Raw genomic sequence first — 17,523 nt, forward strand, 5'->3', positions numbered from 1 at the left:
AAGTCAGGGATCACAGAGCAGAGCTTCCAGCTGACCCGCATTGGAGATGCACTGAGAGCATGAATCAAACCTTTACTGCTCTAAGTGACTAAGATTTGATGGTTGGTTTATTACAGCAGCATAACCTAGCTTATTCTGACTCATACATTCTAAGGGTCATTTTTATATATGAGGGAACTGAGACCCAGAGAAATTTAATATTTGTCTGAGGTCACAAGTAAATAGTGATGCTGAAAAAAAACCCAGGTCATTTGGAATAAAGCCGCCCCTTGCCACTGAGCCTCTGAGTTGGGCAGAGGGGCTGCTGGCCTGGCCTGGCCAGCCTGATTTCTCAGTGTGGATTGACACTGGTTCTTTTCATAAAAAAATAAAATCACAATTAAATCTCTTAATCACAACGCCTCCCTAAGAACTTGGCAAACCAAGGAGAATGTGTGGCTTTCAAGACTGTATTAGAAAGACTTTGAGAAATAAGAAAACAAGTCAGAAATTCTTCTTTTTTTAACAGCAATTTAAAAAAATAAATTTTATTTATCTATCTATTTATCTATTTATGGCTGCGTTGGGTCTTTGTTGTTGCGCGCGGGCTTTCTCTAGTTGTGGCGAGTGGGGGCTACTCTTCGTTGCGGTGCGCAGGCTTCTCGTTGCGGTGGCTTGTTTTGTTGTGGAGCACGGGCTCTAGGTGCATGGGCTTCAGTAGCTGTGGCACACGGGCTCAGTAGTTGTAGCACACGGGTTTAGTTGCTCAGCAGCATGTGGGATCTTCCCGGACCAGGGCTCGAACCCGTGTCCCCTGCATTGGCAGGTGGATTCTTAACCACTGTGCCACCAGGGAGGCTCCAGATATTCTTTATTCTGATTGGAAGATCCTCTGAACATTGCTTATTAATGTTCTCAGCTCACACCAAAGAAGTCTCTACTCTCACCACGCCTCTCCACATTGCAGCCAAAAACAGCATGCTAAGGGCCAAACATGTACTCCCTTGATTAATACCATTTGATGGCTAATCCTATAGGATAGCATTAAAATTTCTCAGCATAGTGTGCAAAACACTGCAGGATGTGGCTAGAACTTGGTTCTCCGATTGCAATCCCATCTCTGACCATCCCTCAAACTCTCTCTTCCTCATGCAGCCATATGGGGCTCCTAGAATATGCCACGCTTTCTCGTGCTCCTTCCTGTGCTGCTCTGTGCCCTACACGCCCATATAGGCCACTCTCCCTTCTTCATTCAGTTAACGCCGACTCATGCTTTAAGAGTAACCTCCCCTGGCAAACCAGGAGCACTGGTGATCACCCATCCATAGCCTGTGAGGGATTAGAGGGTAAGGAGGCCAGGAATGGAAGATTCCTCTGAGTTGTTGGAATGCCATGGCATTTTCCCTTCCACACCTGTTTCCCAGCCCTGGGGAGGAGAGGGGAGAGGGAAGGCAGTGCTTCTTCTCCTTCGATACCTCTGCATGCATAACAGGAACTTCAGGAGAATAACTTATAAGGCTTGATATGTGTCTCCAGCAATTTGGGGGGACACAAGGGCTTGGTGTCTGACCCATGCCCAAGCAAGCGAAAGGTGAAAGGAGATGGCTGAAACAACATGATTGGTGGGAGAACGAAGAGGAAGAGGACTGCCCAGGACTGTAACTGCTGATATCCTTGGTAGGGGAAGGACGTGGAAGCCCTTCTTAGAACCAAGTGGATCTACAGGTGGGGCACCATCTGGAACTGCCCTAAAACAAGCAGAAGGGACATGGACCCAAACAAAGAGAGGCTCAGAGCTTCAGATCACAGAGGGTGGACTGGGGAGAATCACGGAAAGGCACCCTCCTGGGGCTGATGAATGACCCGAAGGTGGCCCTTCCTCCCTTTGAGAAGCCCCTCATGAGGGCACAAAGCCAAGTCTGCATTTTGGCCTCCACTTACTCATTTGTCTGGCACCTTCATTTATGGCCCTGGAATGGGCCCATGGGAGGCAGGAACAAAGGGAGGGCATTGTAAGCAACTGGCCATTGGCAACATCACCCAGGCCATGGAGTTGCACTTGGAGATACCTCAAAAGGGAATTCTTAGGGAAACCATAAGATTTTCTCAGGCAAACAGCCAGCTCAAAATATCTGCTGAAGCCAGAGAGCCCTGTGTTGGATTCCAGCTGCAAAGATGTCAGACACTGAGTCTGGAGGGTAGGATGTGGGTGTGAAGTTGGGTGAGAAAGGAGAACCTGATGTGCCCATTTCCCATGCCTATTTCCAGTCCAAAGCAGTCCTGGCCTTGAGACAGAGAGAGCCTAAGAGTTAGATAAGAAGTCAGAGGGAGTCTTACACTGAAATGGGACTGTTCTGGTTGCTCAAAGTTATAGACCTGCCCAAGATTTTATATTCAAGAACCCAGGAGAAAAATGCATCTGGGCACTGAGTTTGAATGACACTGAAAAGAAACAAAGAAGTTGCCTTCTGTGTGAACCCTATTCTGTCCAGCTAATAAGATGCAGTAAGGTGGCGACATCTGAATTCTTGCCGTAAAGCACAGGGCTTGACACAGACCAAGAGGATTGAATACATGAGGACTAAAAGGCATGCATCCAGCTCCTCTCTTAGAACTTGGCAGTGTTTGCAGTTCACTTTCTGCTACATCATTATTTTACTATTAATAAGCAGAGCTGGAAGTAGAAGGCAGGGCATTTATAGGCAAGGGTTTGTAGCAGGCTCACCTGCCAACTTAACAACTCTCCCATCAAAGCCTAAGGATTCTCTCTCTTTGTGGTGTGTGCAGGCAGAGAGGTGGGCTGGTCGTTGCTCTGCAAACCGGTGAGCAGCCAACTAACGGATCAATCAACTGATATTTATTGGGCATTGCCCATGTGCCAGGCTCAGGAACTAGGCATCTGGGAATCCAGAATGAGGTAAGTGCATGTCCTTCTGCTTTCTAAATAAAATAGTGTTCAGCCTCTACTGGGATTTTTATTGGCCTTGTACTTTCCACAATTTATTTTTATAGAGTCTTTTATGTGAAGTGTCTCAAAGCTGAGCAGAGAGAAAGAAACACACAGACAAGGTCTCACAGCTTCTCCCAAGCCCACAGTCCTCATCGACTCACACTTCATGGTGCTCGGTGTGAAGAACACCATCCGAAAATAAACGGGCTGCAAAGCAGAGGCCAGTACCAGGATGGGGCCGTGGAAGGGTAGCGCTGCTGAAATGATTCTTCTTTTTTTTTTTGGTCAGAGTTTCTTGTTCTTAGTTATTTGCTCTTCCTTGGCCCCAAGCCAGGTTTAGAAAACTCTGAACTTGATCATGGGCCTTAGGGGCTGTTAAGAAATGACTTTGGGTACAAGATGTCCACTGGGGTCTGGGAGGTCCTCAAGGGACTCTCTGTGTCTGGAGACACACAGCTAGGGATGAGGGGCCATTTGGGCAGTAAATTCTTACACTTGAAAGGGGCAGATGGGTCTCAGCTCAGTGGAGAGCAGAGGTATGTCTGGCTCTCAGGGTCCATCCTGAGGGAGTCTGGGTGCTCAGACCAGGATCAGGAATGCAGACTGTGAGATTCCAGAATCTGCATCACCTCTGTGCTGGTCACTGCTGCTACCCCAGTTGAGCTTCCCCAGGGATCCGCAGTGAGCCTGGAACCAAGTAGGACATGAGAAGGTGGTGTCTGGGGGGCAGCAGGGAGGGGACAACCAAGCTACTCTTCAGTCAGGCTAGAAAGGGGACCTTTCAGTAGCAGATCAGGGACTTAAGTCCAGGCCTGCAAGACTCCTTGCACTGCTGGTAATAGCAAGTCATAGGGATTTGAAAAGGCCTCCAAAGAATGGCAGAAATTTTGATAAAGAACTAACCTTTATAATTCTTCGAATTTTTCACTGGTGAAAACAGAAGCAGCCTTTTGGGTTGGTGGCCACTGGGAATATGATGTGGTTTAACAGTAAGCTGAGGAACTTGATGAGACCTCGGGGTTCACTCCCACGAAGTATTCATTCAGTCTCCATTTAGCGATTTCCTGATGCCGTGGATGAAAATTCTGTGTGTGTGTCCCCATGACAGCCATCTATGTAGGAACACAACAATGGAATATTCTGATTCATTCGTGCTGCTAAGATTTGTGAAATAGTGATGGCATGCAAAGTTCTGACCTTAGACGCTACGAGAAACAACAGGCATCCCCTTAAAGGGGGCCCATCTTTAAGGAGGAACTCTACCTTGGGATGGGAGGGAGCCTTGGCTGCTGAGGAAAGGCAGGGCCTCTGGTGGAGAAAAGGCATCTGCTGTCAGTGACTCATGGAGCAGGAAGTTGACCTCTCCACGCCTGGACAGAGGGTGACTGTTTTGGCTCAGTCCCAGCTCAGCTCAAGGATATGGCTCTCCTGGACCAGGCTGTGGGCTAAGTGAGGCAGGTCTCATCATGCCTTTAAGGGAATTGGATCCACTGGAGTGGCTCTGGTCAGGACCAAACGGAGAGAGGTGCGCTTGTTAAGATAAAAAGATTCTGGCTTCCTCTATTGAGGCAATGTCTACACGCTGAATTCCCCTTACAATGACCACCCTAGATGAAACTGTCTCATCCGACCTGGCAGCTATAACTGACCTCACGTTCTGGCACAGTCTAGTGACTCCTTCTGCAATCGTCTATCCTGTCCAAAGTGCCCAAACGCTACCTGCCCCTTTCTGACATTGCAAACCAGTCCTCTACCCGGCCCCTCTCCAACTCAGTAGGGAGTTGAGGGGGCAGGTGTGAACCAGGCCATCACCCCTAGAGAACACAGTCCTCAGTGGTTCAGGATGTGGGCATGGCTCAGAGAGTTGCTGGCATTATAAGCCTGGCTTGGGACCAGGCACGGACAGGGACAGGGAGGTGTACCAGGGACCACAAGGCATCCACCACCGGGTACGCGGTAACTGCTGCAGTGCTTCGGAAGGCCAGCAGGGGGAGGCACTGCCGAGTCCAGCCTGCTTGCAGAGGGCGCTGGCGCAGGGTGCGGCTCCAGTGCGCAGGCTCATGGGAGACTCCAGGATTGGATGGCACCGATCTCGCAGGGCCAGCGGACTCCCACACGAACCCAACTGGCAAGGGGGCTGGGAGTAGGTGTGTCGGTTGGGGCCAAGCTGGGCTGGGCTGGGCTGGGCGGGGCGGGGCGGGGCGGGGCAGGTCCAGGTGAGGAAACGTGGCAGGGCCCCGGCGGGACGTGGGGGAGGTTAGAGGGGGCTGCTGCGGTGGGGCGTGAGAGAGCAGGCTTGGGCCCACCCAATGGCCTTGAGAGGAAGATGCCTTGATGCCCACTGAAGGAGTGGACTGTGGCACCAGCCACCATAGGGAGGCCTCCTGGGCTGGATTCGGGCAGGCCCTGGGCAAAGTGAGGCCCGCTGAAGCCTTGCAGGGAGACAGCCTGGGCAGTGTGATGCCCAGCAGTGCTGTGACATGTGTCATGGGTCCTGTGTGTCACAGGTTTGGGACAGGAAACACTGGCTCTGCCGTAAAGAAAGGCCTTGAACTCTCGCTGAGGAGCATGGAACCGCTGTGATTGGTAAGAAGCCATAATCAGGTACTAAGACACAGTCTCTGCTGCCTGAGCTGGGGAGGTTTGGAGGCCAAGAGCTCCGTTCTCACTCAAGGACCAGTGAGGGCTGAAGGGCCTAGAGAGAAACAGAGCAGTAATTCATGATTAGTTCCACAGCTATTTTTGAACACCTCCTATGTGCTAGGACTGTTCTAGATGGGCAGGGTCCCCGCCTTCATGGAATTATATTCCAGGTGGGAGAGAGCCTTTCAAGGCTGAGTCCTGGGTTTTTGCCTTGCCTACTTTTGCCTTGCTCTTTAATGAGATGGGGAAAACTGTAGGTGAAAGGTAGGTTTCATTTTTGGAACGGTTGGAATCAAAAATTGTTCTGGATATATTATGTTGAGATGCCTAGAACGTTTTCTCCCAACATGCAGCATATGAACAATATGCTTGGAAAGAATTTTACACTAAACTCCATACACCCACCACCTAGACCCTACCATTAATATTTAGCTACACTTGTTTTTTCACATGCCTGTTCATCTCACCATCCCTCTCTCCATCTGTTAATCACCTGGTAGTTTTTTTTTATTATTGTGGTAAAATACACGTAACGTAAATTACCTAGTAGATTTTTAAGTTAAGATGTCAAATAGGCCATTGGAAATTTGAGTCTGAAGTCCTAGGGGATGTAAGGGCTAGAATTGGTCTTTGGAATCATCACCACCTAGGTGGTATTTAAACTAAAGGACTAGGTGAAACCACCTAGGTTGAGAGTGTACATAGAGAAGAGGAAGGAAGCCAAAAAAGAGGGAGGTGGTGGCCAACCATGGTGAGTGCTACTGTGCAAGATAGTTTGGCAATTAGGAGGATTTTAATCATTTTAACAAGAACAACTTTAGTGGAGTAGAGGGACCTTAAGGTCAAGTGGAATTTTGTTTTTAAGATGGAGGAAACTAGAATATGTTTATATGCCAGTGGGATTGAACTCATAGAAAGGGAGAAATGATACAGATAAGGGGAACACTGCAGGGGAGGTATGTGAACACCTGAGAGGGGAGAAGACTCCAGAGTAGGTGAGCAGTTGGCTTTGAAATGAACAGGAACACATATTCCACTGTATCTAGAGGGAAAGCCGAGACAAATGCAGATGCGGACAGGTGGTAAGAGGCATCATCTGTCTGTGAAGGAAGTCACTGGCTGAGAGCAAGGGCAGCAGGGGAAAGGAGAAGAGGTGCTAGGAGACACATGTGACATAGTCCTTCTGGAGAACGGGGAAGTAAACTAAGTACAGAAATGGAATTGGATTGCTAGGCAGTGCTGAGTGCCCGTTTGAGATGTGTAGTCGTGAAATTAGAGTGGGATCAACCTAGTGGGGTTGTGTGGCTTCCCATGGGTGGGAAGGGTGTTGTGAAGTTTAGGTGCGGTAATACATGGAAAACATTTAATACAGTGGCAAGCACATGAACATGGAATAGCTCTCCATTTATTTAGATCTTTGCTTTCTTTCATTGGTTTTGTAGAGTTCCTCATATAGACCCTGTACATGTTTTGTTATATTTATATGTATATATTTTATTGGGGGGAGCTAATATACTGTTATGTATTTACAAATTCAGTTGTATACCATTGCTGGTATACAGGAAAGGAATTGACATTTGTATACTAACTTTGTGTCTTGCAACCTTGCTATAATTGCTTATTAGTTCTTGGAGTTCTTTGTTGTTATTATTGATTCTTTGGGATTTTCTTCATAGACAGTCATGTCATCTGAGAAGAAAGGCAGTTTTATTGCTTCTGTCCCAGTCTGTATATTTTTTATTTCCTTGTCTTGTCTAATTGCATTAGCTAGGACTTCTAATATGAACTTGAATAGGAGTGGTGAGAGAGGACATTCTTGCCTTGTTTACCATCTTAGAGGAAAGCATCTAGCTTCTCACCATTTAGTTACCTGTAAATTATTTGGTAGATGTTCTTTATCAAGTTGAGGGAGTTCACCTCCTCTAGTCCTAGTTTTCTGAGAGGTTTTTATCATGAATGGAGTTTGGATTTTGTCAAATGTTTTTTCCGCATATATTGATATCATAATATGATTTTTCTTCTTTAGCCTGTTTTGTCGCATTATGTTAATTGACTTTCAAATGTTGAACCAAACTTGCATACCTGGCATAAGTTCCACTGGTCATGGTGTATAATGCTCTTTATACATTGTTGGATTCAATTTGCTAATATTTTGTTGAGGATTTATGTATCTATGTTTATGAATGCTGTAGGTCTGTAGTTTTTATTTCTTCTAATATCTTTATTTGGTTTTGGTGTTAGGGCAGTGCTGGCTTCATAGATGAGTTTGGAAGTGTTCCCAATGGCCCTATTTTATGGAAGAGATTTGAGATAATTTGTATAGTTTTTCTTCCTTAAATTTTTGGTAGAATTCACTGGTGAAACCTTCTGGGTCTGGAATATTGGAAGATTATTAGTTATTGATTCAAGTTCTTTAATAGACATAGGCCTTTTCAGGTGATTTACTTTTCCTTTTGTGAGTATTGGTAGTTTCTGTTTTATTAGGAGTTGGTCTCTTTAAGTTATCGAATTTGGGGGCATCATAATATTCCTTTATTATCCTTTTAATGTCCATGGACTCATTAGTGATGACCTCTCTTTCATATCTGATATTAGTGATATCTAGTATAAGTAATTAGTAATTTTCTCACTTTTCTTCTTGGTTACCTTGGCTATAGGTTTATCAATTTTATTTATCTTTACAAAGAACCAGCTTTTGGTTCATTTATTTTCTCTATTGATTTTCTGTTATCATTTTCATTTATTTCTGCTCTGATTTTATTAGTTCGTTTCTTTGCTTGCTTTAGGCTTACATTGTTCTTTCTCTAATTTCCTAAGGTTGACATTTAGTTGTTGATTTTACATCTTTCTTTTTTTTCTAATATATGCATTCAGTGCTATACATTTCTTTCTAAACACTGCTTTTGCTGCATCTCTCAAAGTTTGATAAGTTGTATTTTCATTTAGTTCAAAATATTTTTCAGTTTCTCTCGAGACTTCTTTGACCTTTGTGTTAATCACATAATGTTTAATCTTCAGCTGTCTTTCTGTTATTTATTTCTAGCTTAATTTCCCTGTGGTCTGAGGGCATACTTTGTATGATTTGTACTCTTTTAAATTTGTCAAAGTGTGTTTTATGGCCCCAAATGTGGCCTTTCTTGGTGAATGCTCCATATAAGCTTGAGAGGAGCATGTATTCTGTTGTTAAATGAAATATTCTATAAATGTCAATTAGATACACTTGCTTGCTGGTATTGATCATTTCAACTATGTCCTTGCTGATTTTCTGCCTGCTGGATCTGTCAATCTGATAAAAGGGTGCTGAAATCTACAACTGTAGCAGTAGATTTGTTCATTTCTTTTTGTAGTTCTATCACTCTTGCCACACATATTTTGACACTCTGTTGTTAGATGCATACATATTAAGAATTGTTATGTCCTCTTGGAGAATGGAGTACTTATCATTATGTAGTGTGCCACTGTTTGTCACTGATATTGTAATTTTCCTTGTCCTGAAGTCTGCTTTGCCTGAAATTAATATAGCCTCTCTAGCTTTATTTTGATTAGCGTTAGCATGCTGTATCTTTTTCCTTCCCTTACTTTTAATCTGTCTCTCTCTTTGTATTTCAAGTGAGATTCTTGTGGACAGCTTATATTTGGGTCTTTTTTATCTACTCTGATATGCGAATGTATTTAGACTATTCACATTTAAAGTGATGTTAGCATAGTTGGGTTAATGTCTACGTATTTGTAACTTTTCAACTTGTTGTACTTATTGTTTCATTATCTTCCCCCATTTTTCTGCCTTCTCTGATTTTAAGTGATCATTTTATGATCACTTAAATCATTTTATTTCCTTTTAATTAAAAAATTACTCGTTTTTTAATGGTTGCTCCAGTGTTTGAAGTATACATTTACAATTAATATAAATCTACTGTCCAATAACACTATGTTATTTCACAGGTACTGCAGTTACCTTGTAACACAGTAGTCCCAATTTTCTCCTGTTGTTCTTTACAACATTGCTGTCATTATTTTCAGTTATCCATATGCTATAATCACCCAATACATTGTAGCTTTTATTACCTTGAAAAGTTATTTGTTATATCAGTTAACAATAAGAAAGATGAAGGAGGGCTTCCCTGGTGGCGCAGTGGTTGACAGTCCGCCTGCCGATGCAGGGGACACGGGTTTTTGCCCCGGTCCAGGAAGATCCCACACGCTGCAGAACGGCTGGGCCCGTGAGCCATGGCCGCTGAGCCTGCGCGTCCGGAGCCTGTGCTCCGCAATGGGAGAGGCCACAACAGTGAGAGGCCGTGTACCACAAAAAAAAAAAAAAAGAAAGATGAAGGATTCTATTTCACCTTCATTTATTCCTTTTGTCTTGCTCTTCATTTATGTAGATCTTAGTTTCCGGCCTGTAGCATTTTTCTTTGTGCTGAAAAACAAACAACCCCCCCCCCCAAAAAAAAAACCAAACAAACTTCTTTTAACATCTCCTGCAAGGCAGGTCTACTAGTGACAAATTCCCTCAGTTTTTGTTTGTCTGAGAAGGGGTTTATTCCTCCTTCACTTTGGAAGGATGATTTTATGGGATACAGAATTCTAAGTTGGTGGGTTTTTCTTTTAACTTTGAAAATACTCCACTCTATAGTCTTCTGTTGATCAGACCCACTGATTCTTTCCTCAGCCATGTCCAGTCTACTGATGAGTCCATCAAAAGCATTCTTCGTTTATGTTACAGTGCTTTTAGTTTCTAGCATTTTTTTATTCTTTCTTAGAGTTTCCATCTCTTTGTGTACCTTACCCATCTGTTCTTGCACATTGTCTACAGTTTCCATTAGAACTCTTAGTTACTTTAAATCTCTATATGATAATTTCAATATGTGTGCAATATCTGAATCTGGTTCTCATGCTTGCTTTTTCTCTTCAGATGTTGTTGTTGTTTTCCTTTTAGAGTGCTTTATTATTTTTGTTGAAAGTCAGACATGCTGTGTTGAGTAATAGGAACTAAGATATTTAGGCTTTCAGAGTGAGGTTTTATGTTAATCTGGCTAGAGGCTGGGCTCTGTTTATGTTTCCTATAACTGTAGGTGCCAGAGGCTGCAGTTTACTCTAGTTTACTTGTTTTTTTTCCTCCCTCTTCTACTGTCTTTGATTTTCCCTAGGAATTCCTTCTTAAATAGAATTTATGACTTGCGACTTTTTCACTTATAGTCCACTGCTAACTCACCGAAGCCCAATTGATATGGTAGGGTTTCGAGGACGAGAAGCATTGTATAACCTGACGATTAAATCTCAGTTTTTGTAGTGGGCCCGAGTCCTTGGGATGTGACATTTAGAAGTGTTTTCTTATTCTTTTTTTCTCCTCTTACATGAGACAGGATGGCTAGAGGGGGCTAGAGCTGACCAATTGCTCTTCCTCCAGGTCAGATAAGGCTCTAATCAAGTACCTTTCTTGGGAGGGCAGGGCTTTTTTATGGAGAGTGCTCTAGGTGCATTTCAAAATGTTTACTTTTCCCCTCCCTTTATCTGAAACACAAGGGTATTTTTCTCCACTCTTCCCCATGAAAACCTGGTGCAGTATGGCGACCGATGCCTCATGGACTGGGTATGGTCATAAGGGGATGGTAAGGAACAGTGAAAGACAGGGAGAACATGAACAGATGAAGTAGTGGTGGTAGAAAGGTTGCACCCTTTATAACTTCAGTGACTCAGAAAGAACACAGAATGCAGTGACTTCCTACAAATAGCATGGTAAGGACCCATGAAGGGTGATAGTTCTCTCTCACTTCTATGATTGATGGGTAACAATTATTTTTAAATGTTTAAACTTTCATTAATAACTTGATTTTTAAATAATTTTTACATAATTATCTGTTTTATTTTACTCTTATTGAAGTAGATTGTTTATCTTTTATGACTTTTTAAATATCAGCTTTATTGAGGTATAAGTATGTACAAATATCTTTATCGCATGAATAAAGGTAATTTCATTTGTTCCTTCCCAGTTGGAATACCTTTATTTCTTATTCTTGCCTGATTGCACTGACCAGAACTGCCACTGGCTCTTGAGGTGGCACTTCAGCACTTCATTCCTCCCTGCTTCTCCTCGCTCCCAACGCTCACACACTCATATTGCAGAGAATGAGTAATAAACCACTGAGCAAAAATGAAACTTCCTAGTGGTAGTATGAATATTGCTTATCTTTATACTCAGAAAAAGCAACAACATTATTCCTTAAAAAAAACAACTAAACTGAAAATAATTGTTAAAAGGTATAAAACATGTTAAATAATTAATAACAGTCCAAGAAGCTTATACTAGCAGTTTGGTCGCAGGAAATATAGACTTTACAGGAAGGAACTATTATCCCTGAGGTGACTTCAGGAAGGGGAGCAAGATTACTCAATATTGAGCGTTTGGGGTTTCTTTCATTCTCTTCTCTCCAGGCCAGTATAGGTCTCCGAGAGTGGGTCGAGATAGAACTTTTAAAAGAATTGGGATCAATTATGTTCCTGGGAGGTGGGTGTCTGGGGCCTCCGTGTGGCAGTTCAGAGGTGAGAGGAGATGACTTCTGCTTTACAGAGAGAAGAAAAATTACCAAAGCACTTTGACTCTTTCCGCGGTCCGTCTGGGAGCATACAGTGTCCTTGACCCGCACATGGTGATGGTGGCTTGCTATCCAGGAAATGGAGCAGGTTATGTGCGACATGTGGACAACCCCAACGGCGACGGCTGCTGCATCCCCTGCATCTACTATCTGAACAAGAACTGGGATGCCCAGCTACATGGTGGGGTCCTGCGGATATTTCCAGAAGAGAAATCGTTCATAGCGTACATGGAGCCCATTTTCGACAGACTGTTGTTCTTCTGGTCAGACCGCAGGAACCCACATGAAGTCCAGCCTTCCTATGCAATCAGATACACCATATGACTGTTTGGTACTTTGATGCTGAAGCAAGGGCAGAAGACAAAAAGAAATTCAGGAATTTAACTAGGAAAACTGAACCTGCCCTCACTGAGAACTGACCCTGATCTGAAATCTGCTGGCCCTATTCATTTTAGTAACAGTTCCTGAATTCACTTTAAGAGTTGAGATCCAAAGAAGGCCTCTTCTTTAGTGACTCGGTGATGAGAACCCTTCTGCTACTTGCATCATTCACATCCCTGTCTTGTGTACAGTACTGTGTGTTTTCTTGCCAAGACTGCATCTACCTTCAGACACTTTCTTTACCAGATGAATTCATTTGCTAACTCCAGAAATACCTGCAGACAGCCTAGCTGGCCAGCGGTTTAATTGTCAGATTTGGTAATCCTGGGTATCAAAGCAAGAACCTGGAAGCACGGGCGAGGGACTGAATCTTACTTGCACTTTATGTACACTTCCTGATTTGAAAGGAGGAAGTTTGCAAAGAAGTTAGACGGGTGACAGATGCCACAGAGAGGCATCACTGAAGCCTTAACATCAGGAAACAGAAATCTGTGTCATATGAACAATTTCCAGATGTTCTTAATCCAGGGCTGTTGGGATTTCTGGAGGATTATCTCAACCTAATGACGTGACGTTATTACCTCTAGAAAGGGCTACTGTCATAGTCATCAATTTCTAAGTATCCTGTGGGTGGACACTCCTTTTTCCTGGTCCTGCAAACTGGACTTTCTGCCTCTGCCCCATTTTGATGAAAATATGACTTTCTCATCAAAGATGACAACACCATTTATTTTCTATTTTCACTTCTGACTTAGAGAACCTAATTCATTAATTGTTCTGGTTGCTTTGTTGAAATGAAATTTGAATTTAAATCAAAGGAGAAAAAAATGTTCCTGGTAGTTTAGAGCCAACAACCTCTGATAATGGTGTCAAAAGACCTGGGTCTACGGATATACAATAAACGTGTTCATCTTGAACAATTTGAGATTGGAGATGGAGTCGGAAATGTGGGCATTCCTATTTTTCAGTTTTTCTTTCTCATGAACTCATCCTTCTTTAACAAAATTAGAAAATCACGAAAACTAGGGAGCTATATTTTAAAAAGGAAATAGAAATAAAACAAAAAATCCTGAAAAGCTGCTTGAGTTCTTCTACATTTTCTGACCCTAGTAACCTCTTTTGAACAGATTTGACTCTTCAGATCCACTGTGGTTGGCAATGTGGCCAGAATCATGGAATTTGCCAGAACTGTGGGAAGCTCTGCTCCTACAGTAAGCACAGATTCCACTGCCTCAAGAACTCTGTATTGAGCTCCTGTTTTTATGCAAGTTACTTTTCTTAGTTTTCAATTCCATTTTCATATTTTTAAAATCCCTGTAATTTCTTGCTTGAAAATCCCATGAACATTAAGGGGCCAGAAATATTTTCTTTGGTCACTGACACATACATAGACTTCCAAGAAAGCAGCATATTTTTGTGAGTGTGTCTGGTTTTGGAAAATTTCCAGATAAGACTTGTCTTCATTCTCATGACTGCTCTATTTTTTTTCTGTAGTACTCATCATCTCCTAACTTACTATGTAATTTACTTATTTGTTATGTTCATTGTCTGGTATCCTTTCTCTAGAGTGTAAGCACAATGAAGACAGGGATTTTTGTATGTTTTTAATCAATGGAATGTATTCCCAGCACCTAAAATAGTGCCTGGCACATAGTAAGGGCTCAGTAAATACCTGTTGAATAAACTCACTCTCCTGCCATTAAAAAAAAAAAAAAAAAAAAAAAAGGATTGGAAGTAGGCTCAGCCTAGGAGGTCAGAATTGCCAGGGCAAGGTGCATCTTGCATCTAACAAAGTCGATATGAAGAAATGATCTTTGCTAGCATGTGCTTTAGTTTTGAGAGAGTTTAAGATAAATTGAAAATAGTACCCCAGCTGAGAATTTGAGAATACGTATAGTATTCATTGGCTCTTCTATGTCCTGAAGAAAAATGTCCTGCTTTTGTTGGCTGGGCAAACTAAATACATGTGTTTTCCTCCTCTTATGATCACGTGAGACCACTTGGTGTCATGTTGGAGCTTTTCTCCTCTATCTTTAGTGCTGTGTCCAAAACCAAGTAATTTCTTTTAGGCTTCCCTCTTCTCAGGGTTAATTCCCTGATTTTCTACACTATAGCACCTTCTCCAGGAGTTGGAAGGAAATCTTTATTTTAGGGGTGTGACTTCTGTGTTTTTTTTTTTTTTTTTCTTTTTGTGGTACGCGGGCCTCTCACTGTTGTGGCCTCTCCCGTTGCGGAGCACAGGCTCTGGACGCACAGGCTCAGTGGCCATGGCTCACGGGCCCAGCCGCTCCGCGGCATGTGGGATCTTCCCGGACCGGGACACAAACCCGTGTCCCCTGCATCGGTAGGCAGACTCTCAGCCACTGCGCCACTAGGGAAGCCCACTTCTGTGTTCTTGAAATGGTTATGCAGATTGCCTGGTGATGCATACACAATTTTTACAGAATTAACTAATTAGTTAATCCATCAAACACTTCTTGAGTGTGTAAAATATCTAGTCACTGAAGATACAAAAATAAAAAAGTTACAGTTCCTGCCCTCAAATGCTCATGGTCCAACCTGGGGAGATGTGTCCAAGAAATCATTATAAACAGAAATATAGTAGAAGCACAGAATGGGCTTACTTAGCCAAAACATGGAGGGAAGTGGGGAATACAGTAGAAGCTTTCAACTATATTTCCTGAAAAGTTTCTTTTGCTTTATAAGAAAACGAAGATTCTGTTTTTATTGTATAATTTACTTTTGTAGACTTTATTGACTGCCTAGGCATCAGTACACATTTGTTGGTGGTGAATTCTATAGTCTTACACTATTACTGATTTACTACAGTGGTTGTAACTCAAAAACTGAAATAAATGTTAATTAGCTTAATACTGATATTATTTTGTTTATTTCTTCTATGATATACTATGTCAAATATAAGAGAAGAGAAATTCATCCAGTTTGGTTCTTGTGTTTCTATAGGGTTATCTGAAACTCACTGCACTAACAGACACCAGAAATGGGCATGTGTTTCTGATCAAAGCTGATTGTTCTGGAAGTACTGCTGACTCTTATGGAAGATTTGAAATTGGTGACTGTTGGTATAGATTGATATGGATTTCAGTCTACTCATCTCTGTGCAAGAGAGATCTTACTAATTTGTGTGTGTGTTGTGGGTATGTGCATTTATATAAAGAGGATAAGATGTTTGGTTGCCATTCACGTGTTTATTTGGTGGAATGCAGTGGATAGCATATTTAAACACTGGTATTTAAATAGTAAGAGTATCTCCAATTATCAAGGAGCATCTTAAAATTATCTCACATTTCTGAAGGAAATTCATTTTAACTGTCTTTAATAAAGATTGTATCATTTAATGGGCAGAAGACCTAAATAGACATTTCTCCAAAGAAGACATACAGATGGCCAATAGGCACATGAAGAGATGCTCAACATCACTAATTATTAGAGAAATGCAAATCAAACCACATTGAGGTATCACCACAGGCCGGTCAGAACGGCCATCATTTAAAAGTCTGTGAATAACAAATGCTGGAGAGGGTGTGGAGAAAAGGGAACCCTCCTACACTGTTGGTGGAAACATAAATTGGTGCAGCCACTATGGAAAACAGTACAGAGGTTGCTTAAAAAACTAAAAATAGAATTGCCATATGATCCAACATTCCCACTCCTGGCCATATATCTGGAGAAAACTCTAATTTGAAAAGATACATGCACCCCAATGTTCATTGCAGCATTATTTACAATAGCCAAGACACAGAAGCAACCTAAATGTCCATTGACAGACGAATGGATAAAGAAGATGTGGTATATATAAATAATGGAATACTATTCAGCCATAAAAAAGAATGATGTAATACCATTTGCAGCAACATGCATGGACCTAGACATTATCACACTACGTGAAGTAAGTCAGACAGGGAAAGAGAAATATCATATGATATCCCTTATATGTGGAATCTAAAATATGATACAAATGAACTTATTTACAAAACAGAAACAGACTCGCAGACATAGAAAACAAATTTATGGTTACTAAAGGGGAAAGGGGGTGGGAGAGGGATAAATTAGGAGTTTGGGATTAGCAGATACAAACTACTATATATAAAATAGATAAACAACAAGGTCCTACTGTATAGCACAGGAACTATATTCAATATCCTGTAATAAACTGTAATGGAAAAGAATGTGTGTGTGTGTGTGTGTGTGTGTGTGTGTGTGTGTGTGTGTTTGTGTGTGTGTATGTATATATAATTGAACCACTTTGCTGTATACTGGAAACTAACACAACATTGTAAATCAACTATACTTCAATAAAAAATTTTTTTAAAAGATTATATCATTTAAAATATTTTCAGTCATGTATTTGGGAGGTAGAAGCTTGGACATCATTCTTGGTGGTTTTTATTTAACAATGAAGTCTTTGACTTTTCAGTGTTATTTCCAAAATAGCTAGCTATTTTACGTTTGGTAGTGTATATATGTCCCTGCCACTCTCTCACTTTGTCCCAGCTTACCCTTCCCTCTCCCTGTGTCCTCAAGTCCATTCTCTAGTAGGTCTGCATCTTTATTCCTGATTTGCCCCTAGGTTCTTCATGACCTTTTTTTTTTTTTAGATTCCATATATATGTGTTAGCCATTGTATATATGTGCCATATCTTCTTTATCCATTCATCTATCGATGGACACTTAGGTTGCTTCCATGTCCTGGCTATTGTAAATAGAGCTGCAATGAATGTTGTGGTACATGACTCTTTTTTTTTTTAGTTTGTAGGTTTTATATATTATAGCTAATCTTATCTTTAGTATGTAAGTCAAAGATATTCTGCTAGGCTCTAGATTGTCTTTTTTTTTTGTATTTTTATTGAAATGTTTCTTCTGATTTTGTTTTCAGTTAACTAATATTCTGTTTAGCTGTATGCAGTCTGCTGTTAAATTCACCACTGATGTCTTAGTTTCAGTATTAGTCTTTCT

Source organism: Delphinus delphis, chromosome 16 (genome assembly GCF_949987515.2).
Source record: "Delphinus delphis chromosome 16, mDelDel1.2, whole genome shotgun sequence".
Lineage (NCBI taxonomy): Eukaryota > Metazoa > Chordata > Mammalia > Artiodactyla > Delphinidae > Delphinus > Delphinus delphis.